This window comes from Equus asinus, chromosome 7 (genome assembly GCF_041296235.1).
Source record: "Equus asinus isolate D_3611 breed Donkey chromosome 7, EquAss-T2T_v2, whole genome shotgun sequence".
NCBI lineage: Eukaryota > Metazoa > Chordata > Mammalia > Perissodactyla > Equidae > Equus > Equus asinus.
The window spans coordinates 60,448,347-60,464,981 of record NC_091796.1 but is presented as its reverse complement, the minus strand read 5'-3'; the positions used below and the strand labels follow the sequence as shown (position 1 = coordinate 60,464,981).

General features: G+C 44.6%; 1 pseudogene; it reads right to left on the bottom strand.

Annotated features, from left to right (window-relative positions):
• Window positions 1-9: 9 nt before the first annotated feature.
• On the bottom strand, window positions 10-15,689 carry LOC139045682 (small ubiquitin-related modifier 2 pseudogene; annotated as a pseudogene).
• Between the last annotated feature and the right edge of the window lie 946 nt (window positions 15,690-16,635).

Below are 16,635 nucleotides of genomic sequence, written 5' to 3'. Positions count from 1 at the left end.
TTTTTTCAGAAGAAGTTTATTTAAACAATAAGATGCTTGACTTGAAGGGAAAACTATCTAGGATTCCTTTCTTTGAGAGTAATTTATCCCTACCTGAAGACAGATTGCCCTACATATAATGGCTACATATAAAAAAGCTATAAAATTGTCCTTGGTTTTACAATGATAAATGAAAAACATTAAAACTCTCCAAGTGAACACGGTATGGAATAACTTCCACGTTTTATTGTTGTTGTTAAATGGTGAACACAAAATAACTTACTAGAATAAAAAAGTAAGAGCTGAATGCACATGCTATTAATGGAGAAAGGGGTATTTTCACAGAAGCAGTATTTTTCCCCATCCCATCTCCATTTGATGTTGATCAAAACATAGCATTGGCCATTTAGGGGAAAAAAATCAATATGCTTGTGCTTATACACCAATTACTTTATGTACCTCAAAGGCATGGGGAAGGGAAAATGAAAGAATAGAGAAAACTGTACTGCAGTAGTCAGGATGTGGTGCAACCAAACTGTGGTTTTCTAGTGGAGAATGTCTTCTTGGTCTGAAGGAACAGAGTTCTGGAGTAAAGCACAGGTTTCCTTTTTAGTAGACACCTCCTGTCTGTTGCTGGAACATATCAGTTGTATCTTCATCCTCCATTTCCAACTGTGCAGGTGTGCGTGCTTCCTTGATCAGCTGCTTGTCAAATCAGAACCCGATCTGCCTCTGACAAACCCTGTCGTTCCCAATAGTCTTTCATTAGCTTACCAAACAGCATATGTCTCAATCTTAAAGTGCACCACAAGAACCATCCTGCCCCGCCACCTTCAACTTAACATGATCATGGTTCTCAGTCTTGACTCCTTCCTTGGGCTTTTCATTGGCCATGGCGAGCCCTGGAGTCTCGTCACTGCCGCTTCACAAAAGAGGTGCCAGGCTGGCACCAAACGAGAACACAGCAGCGCCAGGAGCAGCAGCAGGAGGAAGCGGCAGCAGCCAAAAAGCATTTTCTAAAGTAAAAAATAAGTCCCTTGAAAGCGTAAGTTTAATCTGTTAAAACCTGTTAGACCAGGGTAGAAGATCTTTATTATGGGGTTTATTTCCAGTTGATTAATTGTGAAAAAGCTAGGACTTACCCAGAGAAGCATGAAAATCCCAGGTAACTGAAATACCTGTGTAAGATAAAGCTCTTAGCCGGGAAGGGCTTGTCAACACAGCCGAAAGAGCAAGACTGCTCATTTACAACAGCATCAAAACGAATAAAATACTTGGGGATGAACTGAACAAAAGAAAGGCAAAAGTTATACTCTGAAAACTACAAAACATTATTGAGGGGTCAGCCCCATGGCTGAGTGGTTAAGTTCGCGAACTCCACTTCGTCGGCTGGGGTTTCGCCAGTTCGGATCCCGGGCACAGACATGGCATCACTCATCAGGCCATGCTGAGGCGGCATCCCACATAGCACAACCAGAGGCACTCACAACTAGAATATACAACTATGTACTGGGGACCTTGGGGAGAATGAGGAGGAGGCGGTGGAGGGGGAAAAGAGGAAGAAGAAGAAAGAAGAAAGAAGACTGGCACAGATGTTAGCTCAGGTGCCAATATTTAAAATAAAACAAAAATTTATTGAAAGAAATTAAGGAAGACCTAAATAAATGGAAAGGTATCTCAGGTTCAAGGGTCAGAAGACTAAATATTGTCAAGATGGCAACAGTTCCCAAAGTGATACACAGAGTCATTCAATGCCATCCCCATCAAAATTCTAGCTGTGTTCTTTGCAGATGTTGACCAAATGGTCCTAAAATTCATGTGGACATGCAAGGGACTCAGAATAGCTAAAATAATCCTGAAAAAGAAGAACAAAGTTACAGGACTCATACTTCCTGAAATCAAAACTCACTATAAAGCTACAGGAAACAAGACTGTATTATTGGCATAAAGACAGACACATAGGTCAACTGAATTGAGAATTCAGAATTGGGAGTCCAGAAATAAACCTTCACATTTGCTGTTAATTGGGTTTCAACGTACGCCAAGACCATTCAGTTGGGAAAAGAATAATCTTTTCAACAAATGGTTCTTGGATAACTGGATAGTCACATGTAAAACAAAGGAAATTGGATGCCCTACCTTACACCACATATAACAATTAACCCAAAATGGATCAAAGACTTAAACTAAAACTGTAGCACTCTTGGAAAAAATACAGGTGTAAATCTTTGTGAATTTGGATTAGACAATGGTTTCTTAGATATGACACCTAAAGTATAAGCAACCAAAAAAACATAGATAAATTGGACTTTATCAAAATTAAAAAGTTTTATGGTTCAAAGGACACCATCAAAAAAGTAAAAAAATGCAACCCACAGAATGGGAGAAAATATTTGTAAATCATATATCTGACAAATGATTGATATCTAGAATATATAAACAACTATTCCAGCTCAATAATAAAAAGACATATAACCCAATTTAAAAATGGGCAAAGGATTTGAGTAAACACTCTCCAAAGGAGGTACGCAAATGGTCAATAAGCACATGTAATATGCTCAACTTCATTAGCCATCAGGGAAACGCAAGTCAGTACCACAATGAGATACCACTTCACAGTAAGATAGCTATAATCACAAAGACAGAAAATAAAAAGTGTTGGCAAAGATATGGAGAATTGGAACCCTCATACATTGCCAGTGGGAATGTAAAATGGTGCAGCTGCTGTAGCAAACAGGTTGGCAGTTCCTCAAATGGTCAAACATAGAGTTACCATATGACCTAGCAATTCTACTCGTAGGTACATACCCAAGAGAAATGAAAACATACGTCTACACAGAAACTTGCACACGAATGTTCACAGCAGCGTTATTCATAGTAGCCTGGGGGCTAGACGACTGCTTCCGAGATGGCTCACTCACAGGGCCAGCTATCTTCTGGGAGCTCAGCTGAGTCCACGGGCCTGAGAACTTGGGTTCTCTTCATGAGCTTCTCCATGCACCGTTGAGTTTCCTTACAGCCTGGTGACAGAGTTCCAAGAAGGGGGAGCATCCCAAGAGACAGAAAGTAAAAGCTGTTGGTTCCTTAGGGCCTGGGACTAGAAACCAGTACTACTAATTCTGTTGCATTTTCTTGCTCAAGCAGTCACGAAGCCTAGATTCAAGAGTAGGAGCCATAGACCTCAACTTTTGATGAGAGGAGTGTTAAAATTTTGATGCCATGTTTTATAACTGCCACACCCCACAGTAACTTCCAGAGCTTGGATGAATCCAGATATGTCTGAATCATAGAGTTCAAAGTATTAAAAATTCTGCTTTGCATTTCAGATGGGAGGGGTGAGAGACCCTGGGATGGAATAGTGCAAAAGCTATTTAAAATATTTTTAGTTAGTATTAGGAGGGGTGTTTGTTGCTGCTATATTACCCTGCTCATAATCAAGATCACTCTGAAAAAAATATTTGCACTGTTTGTGGTGCATTTCAATGATATTTTAATGCTGAGTTTCTGGAGGTGGGAAGATCACTTATACTAGAGATGAAGCTATTAAAAGAACAAATGGGAGAAGAGCTTTCTTCTCTTTTAACAACAGATCTGAAGACAGGACTCGCCATGAGCTCATCTACGCTTCAGTTTCCACGGAGGAGAGCAGTCTCTCTATTGCGGGCATGCCTTAACTCAACATCAAGTTACGCAGCTGGGCTTTCATCCCGGGGCTATAAACGAACCATTAAAACCCATTATTATACCTGACAGATGGAGCATGTGCCAGAATGACTCAAACCTGGGAGTACATCAAAATGGGAAGTCAGGGCTCCAGTCAGCTGTTGGTTTTAAGATGGAACAGAATCCAGCCCTTTTCCCATTCTATTCTGTCATTGTTCCCCAAAGTTGCTGCCAAGATAGGGAAATTCCAGCCATTGTCCACATTTGTTTTTGGGATCTTGGAGTTTGATACCACTAGAGATGAAGATCTGCACAAATCACAGCTGCTAAAAGGTAGGCATAAGTGAATACAACTCAGTAAACAGCATCTTGCTACCTGGATAACAGAGAAGCTCTGGAGGGAAACTGTATTCTTTGACTGGAGCATCACTACTGAAACACATTGAGTAGGTCCTGGGTACATTCTTTTCCCTGCAGCACTCATTAACAAGGAGAACACAGTCATTTTTGCTAACCAAGCTTATTTTCCAGAATAACGCATCCTCACTGGGATTCCCAAGAGCCACCACCCTGGACCATGCCGAGGTGACCCCACACGCATCATGGCATAGTCTGTATCTGCCCATACGCTGTGAAGATAATTGACAGAAGTGGCCTGTCGTCTTGGCAGAAAGACGACTGTTTAACAGACAGTCCTTCTAAAGGAACAGGCAAGAAAGAGGCTTTACGGGGCGACTGTTTGCTAGGAGTTGTCTCCTTCGGACTAGGAAGGATGAGGAATCCAGCACTGGACAGAGCAGTCAGAGGGCCCAGAGCAAAGGTTTTTCTTTCCACTGTACCCTGTCCTGAGCGCTCAGGGAATTACCAAGAAGATTCCCAGAATCTTTGCCTGGCAAAGGCAGGTTGATAAGCAGTTTGCTGTGCCCTTCACAGGCTGGAAGCCTTCCACTACTGATGGACCACAAGCCATTAGCACCGTCTTTTGCTGGCCAGGATGCAGCCCCAGACCTTCCCTGGGTGATTTATGAGATGGGTGCTGAGACAGGAGCACCAACGGACTGCCTTCCCAAGGCGTGGTCCAGGCTGTGCTGGAATCCTTTCAACACAAGCCCTTAATCAGGAGCAGAGACCTTAGAAGTAGAAGAAGAAAAAAAGCCAGGCAGAATCTGAGGCTGACAATTTGACGTCTGTGACCGTCTGAGGCAGCATACTTGGGAAAGTAGCAGAGGGAGTTAGGAGAACAAGGCTGGTGGAATGGGAACCATTGGAAGAGCAGCTTTTTGGTTGAGCAGTTCATCTGGGGGAAGTCAGGGTCAGGAGCTAAGGCTTAAAGGCCCTGTCGGTCTCGCCTTCTCTGCGTGGCCTCTGCCTTCCCCACTTCTTCTGGTCGAGGGTTTGTCTGCCACCCCGAGGCAGCCCTGTGTGGCTTCTGCATCAGTCTCCTGGGCAGAGAGCAGGGCAGCGGCCTTATCCCTTGACCCAAGTGACTGAGAGAACAGAGATTTCCTGGCAGGGGGTGGGGGGTAGGGGGTGGAATTGGTTACACAGTACCAATTCCTTTTTTATTATTGTGATAAAATATACATACCATAAAAGTTACTGTTTTAACCATTTTCAAGTGGACAGTTCAATGGTATTTAGTCATTCACACTATGGTGCAACCATCACCACCATCCATCTACAGAACTTTTTTTTTTTCAAGATTCGCACCTGAGCTAACATCTGTTGCCAATCTTCTTTTTTCTTTTTCTTCTTCTTCTTCTCCCCAAAGCCCCCCAGTAAGTAGTTGCATATTCTAGTTGTGGGTCCTTCTGGTTGTGCTGTATGGGACGCCGCCTCAGCATGGCTTCACGAGCGATGCCATGTCCACACCCATGATCTGAACCGGCAAAACCCTGGGCCGCAAAAGCAGAATGCACGGACCTAAACACTCAGCCACGTGCCAGCCCCCACAACTTTTTCACCTTTCCAAACAGAAACTCTGTCCCCATTAAACGCTAATTCCCCATTCTCCCCTATTCACTAGCCCCTGACAACCACCCTTCTACTTTCTGTCTCTGTGAATTTGACTACTGTCAGACCCTCATATAAGTGGATTCACACAATATTCGTCCTTTTGTGACTGGTTTATTTTACTTAGCATAATGTCTCCAAGGTTCTTGCATGTTGCAGCGGGTGTCAGAATTTCCTTCCTTGTTAAGGCTGAATAATATCCCATTGTATGTATAGACCACATTTTGTTTATTCGTGGAGGCATTGATGGACATTTCAGTTTTTTCCACCTTTTGGCTATTATGAATAATGCTGCCATGAACATGAGTGTACAGATATCTTTTCGAGCCTTTGCTTTCAATTCTTTTGGGTGTATACCCAGAAGTAGGACTGCTGGATCATATGGTAATTCTGCTTAATTTTCTGAGGAACTGCTATAGTGTTTTCCACAGCAGCCGCATTTTACACTCCCACCAGCAAAGCACCAGGGTTCCAATTTCTCCACATCCTTGCCAATACCTGTTATTTTTCTGGGGGATTTTGTTTGTTTTATGACAGCCATCCTAATAAGTGTGAAGTGGTATCTCATTGTGCTTTTGATTTGCATTTCCCTAATGACTTATCATTTGAGCATCTTTTCATGTGCTTATTGGCCACCTGCATATTTTCTTTGGAGAAATGTCTATTCAAGTCGTCTGCCCATTTTTTAATTGGGTTTTTTGGTTTTTTGTCTTTGAGTTGTAGGAGTTCTTTACATGCTCTGGATATTGATCCATTAACAGATAGATGATTTTCAAATATTTTCTCTCATTCTGTGAGCTGCTTTTCACTCTGTTGATAGTGTCCTTTAATGCAAAAAGTTTTTAATTTTGATGAAAGATAATTTATCTATTATTTCTTTTGTTGCCTGTGCTTCTGATGTCACATCCAAAAAATCACTGCCAAATCCAATGTAATGAAGATATCCCCCTCTGTTTTCTTCTAAAAGTTTAATACTTTTAGTGCTTATGTTTAGGTCTTTGATCCATTTTGAGTTATTCTTTATAAATAGTATAAGGCAAAGGTCCAACTTTGTTCTTTTGCATGTAGATGTCCAGTTTTCCAACACCATTTGTTGGAAAGACTGTCCTGCCCATTGTGTGGTAGTACCCATTATTTTTTGACTTTGGTAGATTTTGTTCCCCCCAAGTCCTTCAGATTCCGTGTAGCTCTAGGTAGATTTAAGTGTCCCTGTCACAAGCCTGACTGTGTTGTGAAGCTTTGGGATCTGCCACCCACTCCCTGCATTTGCAGAAACAAAATATAGAGTGGACTGCCACAGGATTTAGGTTGCCTGGCCAGTACATATGGTAAAATTTGCACAGAGTCAAAATTAGCCTTAAAAATCCTTCTATCACCCTAAAATTACATTGAGTGACAGCTCTCAGAGAGTCAGTCACAGCTGGTTTCCCCTCCTGTGTTGGAAGGGACTGCTTTTTTGGGGGTGGGGGTAGGAGGACAGGGACTGAACGTCAGTTGTAGTGGTTAGCCTGCACTTAGGGTCTTTTTAATGAAAAAGATGAACCTATACCAACAAAATCACGTCCAGGATGGCAAGATGCTCACAAGCTGTGCAGCCCCAGACACAGATTTTCCGCAGGAACAGCAGAGTGCTCGCTCCCACTCACTGCTCGTTCCAAGGCACATGCCCACTGGGTCAGGAGGTATATTGCTGGTACCAGTAGGTTGTATTCTCTCTCACTCTGCAGTTCACAGAAAGTTTCACTTGCATAAGTTAAGAGGCATAGAGTATGGCTCTACCACGATCCACAGGCAGCTGGGCAGCTGGCTTGCTTGCAGGTTCCAGAATCATTCTTGGTCTACCTTTGTCCTGCTCCTCCTTGGGCCCTGTTGGCTCAGAGTACCTTGGCCTTCTGACCGCAATGTGGCTTTGACCTTGGCTTCCCTCTTGGGTTAACTGCTTCTGGATGTCTGGAACTCATTGGTTCTTGGATTGTTGTCTGTTGAGGCTTGGCTTGCTTTTAGATTAACTTCTCGGCGTGGACTGTTGGACTATGGGGCCCAGGTTCGCAACTGAAGGGCCTGCCTGGCCCCTACCTCTGCATGTGCCAAGCCACTGCCCAGCAGGGGCTATTCCTACCCACCCCCACCGTCTCCACTAGAGAGTGAGATCAGACGCTGGAGCGCCCCCAGTCTTCTGGAATACACTTCCCAGATTGGCCCCAGATGTAGCTTAGAATCTGGGGGCTTGGGCTGGGCTGCTCTTTCTCTGGGACATCCTGGTCCCTTCTCAGAGGGGAAGGAAATTTTCCATATCACTTTTGAAATACAATCTTGGATCTAGGTAGTCTCTGCAGACCTTGAAGCCACCTCCTTCACTCTTCTCTCATGCTCCCAAACCCTGAGTCTCTGAAAAATGTCTTCTCAATTCTAATTTCCCTTTGCTCTGGATTCACCTCCACGTGTTCACTAGTTAGAGGTCACAGCCGGCTCTTCAGGGAAGACTCTTCGCTCCTGCACCCAGGGAGTGGTTAGCCTTTCCCAGCACTGGTCCCTCTCCTGAGGTTCTCTGGATTGACCGGCTCATTCCTCAGCTAAGTCTGAGGGAGAGATCTTCCATGGTCTTCTCACCACTGGTTTTCAAGAGGAAACCAAACCAAATCATAACAATAGTTTCCACACTGAGAGGCTGTAACTGTTTCTACCAATGCTAAGAGGCTGGGCCTTCCATCCCACATATGTCCACCTCCTGAGCTAGTAGGGAAGCCAAAGACACAGCCGACTGAAACAGAGGCTCTCACTCACCACAGAGTGAGCAGAGTCGGGACATCAGCCGTGCTTGCCCATCTCCAGTGTCCACAGACGTCCTGACGGAGTGTTTGAGCAGTGTGTGACGTGCCACTTCTTGAACACCTCCACATGCCATCTCTGTGCCAGATACTTTACCTACATGATGGACAGAATGGCTGTTCTTCATGACCCTTGGAGGGAAGGCATTAAGATCTCCAGTTTGTGGTCAGTGGAAACAGAGATCCAGATAGCTCAAGCAGCTTGCCCAGGGGCACTGAGCTGGTGACTAGCAAACCCTGTCCTGCCTGATTCCAAAGCTCTTACTCTTAACATTCCACCACACAAGTGCCCAGCAAAACTGTGAAGCAGATAAATTTCATCTTCGTTGCTTTAACTTTTTTCCCTCACCCTACACTCCATCCAGGCATCCATACTGCACTACAGTACCTCATTTGGTCCTGGGCTCTTGGGTGGAATCCTAAACTATAGTTCATTCCGTAATTTTTCTCCTCATTCTGCAATAATTGGCCCTGGGGCCATCCCAGCAGGTTTGGGCTGGGCAATTCATAACACAAAATGGCTGCAATGTCAATGGGAGATAACGGCTCCCTATGTCTTCTCTTTTATTAAATTCTTTGCACCTTAACAAAACTCTAGCTCAGAGAACTGTTGGCAGGAATTTGAGGTATGTAACAACCCTGGAATGGAAAATATTTTTAATAGTCCTTGTCGATATTCTGCAGATCTCAAGTCACACAACAGAGGCCAATGCGGGGGGGCGGGGGGACCGCAATGCTGAGTGGCCCCTTGGCAAGGAGAGGAAAGGCACCATCTCCTTCCTGACTCCCTTTCCGTAAGTGCTGTGATGAGACAGAAGGACTCTGTGGTCAGCACTCTAAGCACTTTGATGGGTTATATGAGATCAGAGAGATTGAAATCACCTTCAAGGAACCAGACAGAAAGGCAGAATGACAGCGCAGCAGGAGACGAGCCTGGAGCAGACAGACAGGGTTAAATCCAAGATCTGGCATATGCCGTCTGTAAGCACAGCCCTCTCTGGGCCGTAGCTTCGTGAGACAGGGATAATGACACTTACTTCACAGACTCCATCAGGGAGCACTACATACAATTAGTTACATATGCCCTGGACAGCATTCAGCAAACAACTCAAAAAGGGCAAAACACCACTAAACTGCACTCTTTAAAATGGTTGAGGTGGTAAATTTGATGTTATGTTTATGCTACAGACTGAATATTTGAGACCCCCCCAAATTCATATGCTGAAACTCTAATCCCCAGTTTGATGGTGTTTGGAGGTGGGGCCTTTGGTAATTAGGTCAAGAGGGTGAGCACCTCACGATGGGATTAGTGCCCTTATAAGAAGAGACAGGAGAGAGCTTGCCTCCTCTCTCTGTTCTTCCCCATGTGAGGACACGGTGAGAAGACAGCCGTCGGCAAACCAGGAAGAGAGCCTCACCAGATGCTGGATCTGCCAGACCTTGATCTCAGACTTCTCAGCCTCCGGAACTGTGAGAAATAAATGTCTGCTGTTTAAGCCCCTCAGTCTGTGGTGTACTTGTTCCAGCAGCCCGAGCTGACTACGATAGTATATTTTACCACAACTTTTAAAAAATCCAAACAACAGCACTAACCTTCTGGCTTCCTTTCCTTGTTCTTCCCAGATGAAGACAATTCATTGGGGATAACACCTGGCTCCTCCCCTCGCATTTCAGCCAGACGTCACAGTGTCAGGGAGTGCAGGCCTGGGTCTCCTTTTCTGGAGCAGCGATTTAATCTTGTCCAGTCTAGGCCTCTTTCTCATCCTACCACATGAAGGCCCAAAGTGGCAGTTCTGACCTAGACCACAGCAGAGTTGATACAAGGCGTGAGAATAAGCCCATTGTGGGTGTTGAGTTGGGAGGAGGCAGTGGCTGGGCCTGTAAGCCCGAACGTACACCAAGACCCCGACCAAGAGAATCTGTCAGCCAGGAAGGGTCGCCATCATTAGTGCCATCGCTGGGTCACATGGGCTGGCAGGAGGGAGCGGGCCTATCATCATCAGGGGAGATCACCTGAGAATTCCCAGGACGCAGTTAGCAGAGAGCACTCCAGGGCCAGCAGCCTCTTCCTCGCCGGTGGCCCAGTCACACTTGCCTCTTGGCAAAGAATGGACATGGGCCCAGAGGCTGCCAGACAAGTGACTGTAGCTGAGCCTCAACAGATGACCCACCCCCATCCTCAAAGAAGAAAAACAAATTTGCAAATAAAGAATGGAGATGACATCTCCCACAGATGGAGGCCCTGCCCAGGAGCACAGAACCTTGGAGCTGGACAGCAGGGTCTTGGGGAGATGGCGGGGAAAGCCGTCAGAAGCTATCTCCTGTTGAAGGAAGCTAAGAGGCAGAGAAGCAATGTGGAGAAGGTGGAAATGCCAGCAAGAAAGAGCAACAGGGCTTCAAGGGAGTTCCGTGATTTTGTGAACAATCTGGCAGCAGGCAGGAAGCAAGCACAGAAAGTCCAAAACGCCACTGACTCAGGGACGTCTCCAGCTGGTGTGACTGCGGTAAAGCAGAGCTTCCATTCCCACCAACAGTGAATTCTTTAAGAAGATATTTCCAACATGTGGCAACATGGATGAATCTCAAAAACATTATGTTGAGTAGAAGAAGCTAGACAAAGGAGTACATATGGTATGATTCCATTTATATGAAGCTCAAGAAGAGAGAAATCAATTCTAGGGCGGGAGAAATGTGAGCTGGGGACAGGAACTATTGGTGGGGATTGGCTGGAAAGGGAACATTCTAGGGTAATGGGAATGTTCTCTATCTTGATCGGGTGGTGGTTACCTGAGTGTAAAACTCAATGAAATCTACACATTTTACTGATTTAAATTATACACCAATAAAATTAACTAATAAACACACACTTACAATTATGTCCAAGTGTACAAAGTATTGTGCTAGGTGTCTATAAGCTACAAGCATAAATCAAGCAAGAACCTCCCTGAGGAAGTGTAGAGCAGATAATAGTACAAACAAGATAAGAGACATGGTCCTCAAACACTATGGTGCAAGACAGCCAGTGATAACGTCCCTCAGAGAGGTCGGTACAAAGTGACGTCAGAGGCAGGGGAAAGAGGATGACGTCCGGCTGGGGGAACTGCGTAGGGCTTCACAGAGGAAGCAGCGTTTGAGCTGGACTTTGAAGGAGTTGTGCAAGAACATTCTAGGTGGAAGAAAGAACAGAATGAAGGCTGGGTGAGAGCACGTCTAGGAAGCAGCAAACAGTCCCATTTGGTTGAGATGCAGATCAAGAAAAGAGAGCAATGGAAAAAGATAAGAAGCAGGTAGGATCAATATGTGCAGGGCCTTGAATGTCAGGTAAAAGAGTCTAGATTTTATTAGCAAGCAACTGAGGGGTTTTGAGCAGGGCTGTGATATTGATGTAATGTACAGGTTAGACTTGTGGAGGGGGATCCTGGGGGTGAGGCTGGTTTTTATAGCCATCTAGTTGTCTTGCTACTCAAAGAGTGATCCATGACCAGCAGCACTGGTGTCCCCTGGGAGCTTGTTAGAAAGGCAGACTCTCTAGTCAATCAGACCTAGTGAATCAGAATCTGCATTTTAACAAGACCCGAGTAATTCCTGTGCACATAAAAGCTTAGAAAGCAGCGGTCTGCAGGTCAGATAATGGAATAGTGGTCTTGTGTGGGGATGGGGGCTCTGATTCACTCCTTTGTTGCCTGAAATCCTGAGCACAACAAGGGAATGTGTGTAGATAATGGATCTTTACGTTGTTCTGTGATGTGACCAGAAGAGCGGCTCACTTCTGGAGCCTGCGGAAGAGCAAATGAAATCTCCGGGTAAGGAAGCAGTGAAAACATCCAAAGCAGAAATGCATTCACGTTGGCGTCTTACAGTAAAAGCCTCTGTGGGTTAGTGATGGGGGAAGCAGTATGCTTGTTCTACGGTGAGTGGAAGCCAGGATTATTTCATTTGAATAATTTATCATCCCCCAGCATTAGAAATTGAAGACTTGCCAACTATTGAGTTCTTTAAAAGGTTATGGTCCTTTTCCATCCTTTCCCGGCTGCCATTTTAAGCCAGCTCTACATGTGCTTTGCCAGACTTTGTCAAGATAATTCAATTTTTTAAAGAGCTACTTCGTCTTCTGTGAGTTCTCCTGCTTTAGATGTCCACTTGGCCAGCACCATAATCTTGACTTGTTAGTGATGAAGAAGCAGGAGGCAAAGAAAAGATAGGCCTGTCCCCATCACAGACTGACTCCCTTCTCTCTTCACAGCAGTTCAGCCTCACTGGATCTTACTTTACCTTCCCAGCGAGTGATGGAGAAATGACAGAAGAGAGGGCTCTTACAAACACACTCAGACCTTCGTGAAGATGTTGGGATCTACAGCTTCCATCTCACCCAGACTCACAGGGAATATTCAGGAGAGAGGTCATGTTCTCCTTAACCACCACCCTGACATCAGCTCTCAGGGAATGCCCGACAGTTCCAAAAGAAGTCATGAATCTAAATAACAGCAACCTAAAATGCTGAGTATGGCCTCCCAGGCTATTCTCTGATGAGCAGTATTAGGTGGTGTGCTTTAGTAACTGAATTTGGGTAAAAGAGAAATCCGAGTATTGTGGTGAAAAGAACACGCTGACAGGCAGGCAGGACGCCTCGCCTGGGCGTGGAGACCAGCCCCCTTTTCTTGTTCTTCCTCGTGCCGGCTGGACGACAATGATGAATTATTTCATGGATTTGAGTCTTAGCTCCTCATTTGCACAAGGTGAGTAAAACACCACCACATCATCAGTATTTGGGTAGAACCACTGAGACAGCATTCTACAGCAACATCAACACAAGAACCAATGACAAATTCCAGTCCTGTAAGAGCATCTATGCAGCCCATGAGGCCCTCAACTAAATGCCACAAGGAACTCCATTCCTCTTGTACCAAAAGGCAAATGGTCTCCCACCTCATTCAAAGAGTGGTTTGGGAGCACTGAAGAAATGGAAATGGACTTATTTTGAGTGTATCTTTAGGGGAAGTATTCTTTTCCATGATCCAGCCCCTCAAACATCGCTGTCTTCAGTCCACTAAGAAAATCAAACTTAGAGTTGGCTCAGGTAGACCTGTCTTCACTGGGATGCCCAGAACCTGGACCCCAACCTCCCAACCTCTCAAAGGCTCCGTCAGCAGCTCTCTCCTCATGGGCTGTGAATAGTACAAGAGGTTTCCGTGGTCCTCATTCATGTTATTCCTGTCAGGTTAGAGCCGTTGCTGTTTCCCCAGGAAAGAGGGAGAAAAGGGATTGAAAGACACTTTTGCCTCCTCCATTTAGAAAGCTGCTAACCTAAGCAATCTCTCAAGATCTCCTCACAGTCAAGATTCTGAGAATGTTTCAGAACTCTTACAGATTTCCTGGTCTACGTTAGCATGTGCAAAGGATACCTCCAGTGTAAGCAAAGAAAAAAAATCTTTCCAAGAATACGTCACTCAAAAGAAGTTACATTCTTTGGGGAAGCTCAAAAGAAGTACAGTTTGAAGTGGAATAAGATAGACCTAGAAAGGGGCTGGCCCCGTGGCTGGTTGGTTAGGTTCGTGCGCTCTGCTGCAGGCGGTCCGGTGTTTCGTTGGTTCGGGTCCTGGGCGCGGACATGGCACTGCTCATCAAAACCACGCTGAGGCAGTGTCCCACATGCCACAACTAGAAGGACCCACAGCGGAGAATATACAGCTATGTACTGGGGGGCTTTGGGGAGAAAAAGGAAAAAAATAAAATCTTTAAAAAAAAAAAAAGATAGACCTAGAAAGATGATTTTTTCCCATTCATGAGTCACATTCCTGCTTGTGAATTTAAGTGCCCTGCCTGGATTCCTGTTTCTGTATGCGTTTATTCATCCATTCAGTAAATATTTATGGAGGGCCTATGTTTGCCAGGCACTGTGCCTGTGGCGTGACAGCAGAAACAAGAGAGATTGTGGTCCCTGCCCTCATCGAGCTCTCCCTGCAGGCCCTCAGGCCCTCACAGCGCTTCCTCAACTCTGGAGTCCATCCTTTGCCCAACTGGAAGAAATTGAAAGCCCTCTAATATTCTGACGACTCATGAGATCATCGTTGCTGTCAGCCCTGTTCTAACCATGAATGCTGGCTTGAATAAGCAGGCTCTGCCTCCCCTCCAGAGGCAGCAAAGGAGAGAGGGCATGGAGGATGAGCTCTGGGATCAACACTGGCTCGGCTCCTCACTACTGTGGGGTGGCACTTTGGATGCGTTACATAAATTCTCCAAGCTTTAGTGTCTTAGCTGCAAAATGGGTTTGTTGGGAGGCTCAAACGAGCTGAATTTTAAGAAGTGCTCCATCAGGGGCTAGCACAGGTTTCCGATAAGTGACGGCTATTGGTGCTATTATTTCCTGTGCTTATTTAACTTGTCTTGTCTCTTGCCTATCTGAGACTAGCATCTTGCCTGGCTCATTTAACAAAAATTTTCCATCAATTTATATCATGAATTGTTCAGACATAAAGAAAAGTTGAAGGAAGTTTACAGTGACCGCCCATCTACCAACTACGTTGACTTTGTTACCAATATTTTACTATCTTTGTTTTATCACATACTTACCTATTCATCCATCCCTCTATCCATCCATCATTTATATTTTTGTACATTTTGTACATTCACATTTTTAATGCATTTCTTTTTTGTATTTTGAGGTAAAATTTACAATGCAATGCTCAAATCTTTAAAGTTGTCGTTTGTTGAGTTCTGATGACTGCCCAAATCTGTGTAACCCAAACCCCTGCCTACCCCAGTACAGAGCATTCACATACCTAGAGAGTGCCTCATGCCCTCTCCCAGCTGGTTCCCAGCTCCGCCCTCCCCAGAGGCACTTCCCATCTCACATTTTTTTCCTTTTCTTGATAGACACATCTCTTTTTTTCATACAGTAGTTTAGCCTGTTCTAGAATTTCAAATAAATGGAATCATCCAGTATGTACGGAGGCACATACTCTTTTCGGTCTGGCCTCTTTCACCTAGCATCCTGTTTTTGAGATTCATCACGTGGTTTTGTGTCTCAGTAATTCGTTCCTTTTCTTGCTGAGAGGTTCACATTGTATGAATATATTGCAGTTTGTGTATCCATCTTCCTATTGATGGACACCTGGGAGTTTCCAGTTTGGCATATTATAAATATGAGCATTCTTTCATGTCTTTTTGTGGGCATATGTTTTATTTCACTTGGATAAATGCTTAGAATAGAATTGCTGGGCCAAGAAACTGCCAGATACCACTGTAGCCCCTCTCCACCCCCCCCCCCAATATATGAGTTCTAGGTGCTTCACCTCCTCACCAACATTTGGTATTAGTGTTTTAATTTTAGCCATCCCAGTGGCTTTGTAGTGGCGTCTTCTGTAGTTTTCATTATTTGCATCTCCCTGATGACTAACGGTATTGAACAATTTTTCATGTGCTTATTGGCCATCTGTTTACCTTCCTTGCAAAGTATCTGATCATATTCTTTAACCATTCTTAAATTGGGTTGTCTTCTTATTATTGAGTTATAGGAATTCTTTATTTATCCTACACACTAATCTTTAATTTTATGACTATTTTTTCTAAGTTCATGGCTTGCCCATTCATTTTCTTTTTTTTTTTTAAGGAAGATTAGCCCTGAGCTAACTGCTGCTAATCCTCCTCTTTTTGCTGAGGAAGACTTGCCCTGAGCTAACATCCGTGCCCATCTTCCTCTACTTTATACGTGGGACACCTACCACAGCATGGCATGCCAAGCAGTGCCATGTCTGCACCCGGGATCCGAACTGGCGAACCCCGGGCCACCAAAGCAGAACGTGCGCACTTAACCCCTGTGCCACGGGGCCGGCCTGCTATTCATTTTCTTAACAGTCACTTGACAAGCAAAAGTTTTTAATTTTGATGAAGTCTAATCTATCCTTTTTTTTCTTTTATGGTCACTATTTTACGTTTCCTGTCTAAGAAATGTCTCCCTAGTCTCAAGTCATAAAGGTGTATGTTTTCCCTTAAAATTTCTATTACATCGACCTTACCTCTGACGTTTAGGTTTATGCCCCATCTCCAGCACCATTTCCGTATGATGGGAGGCAGGCATTGAGGTTTATTTTTTCCATTTGAGTATCTAGTTGTTTCTACACCATTTGTTGAAAAGTCTTTCCTTTCTCTATTG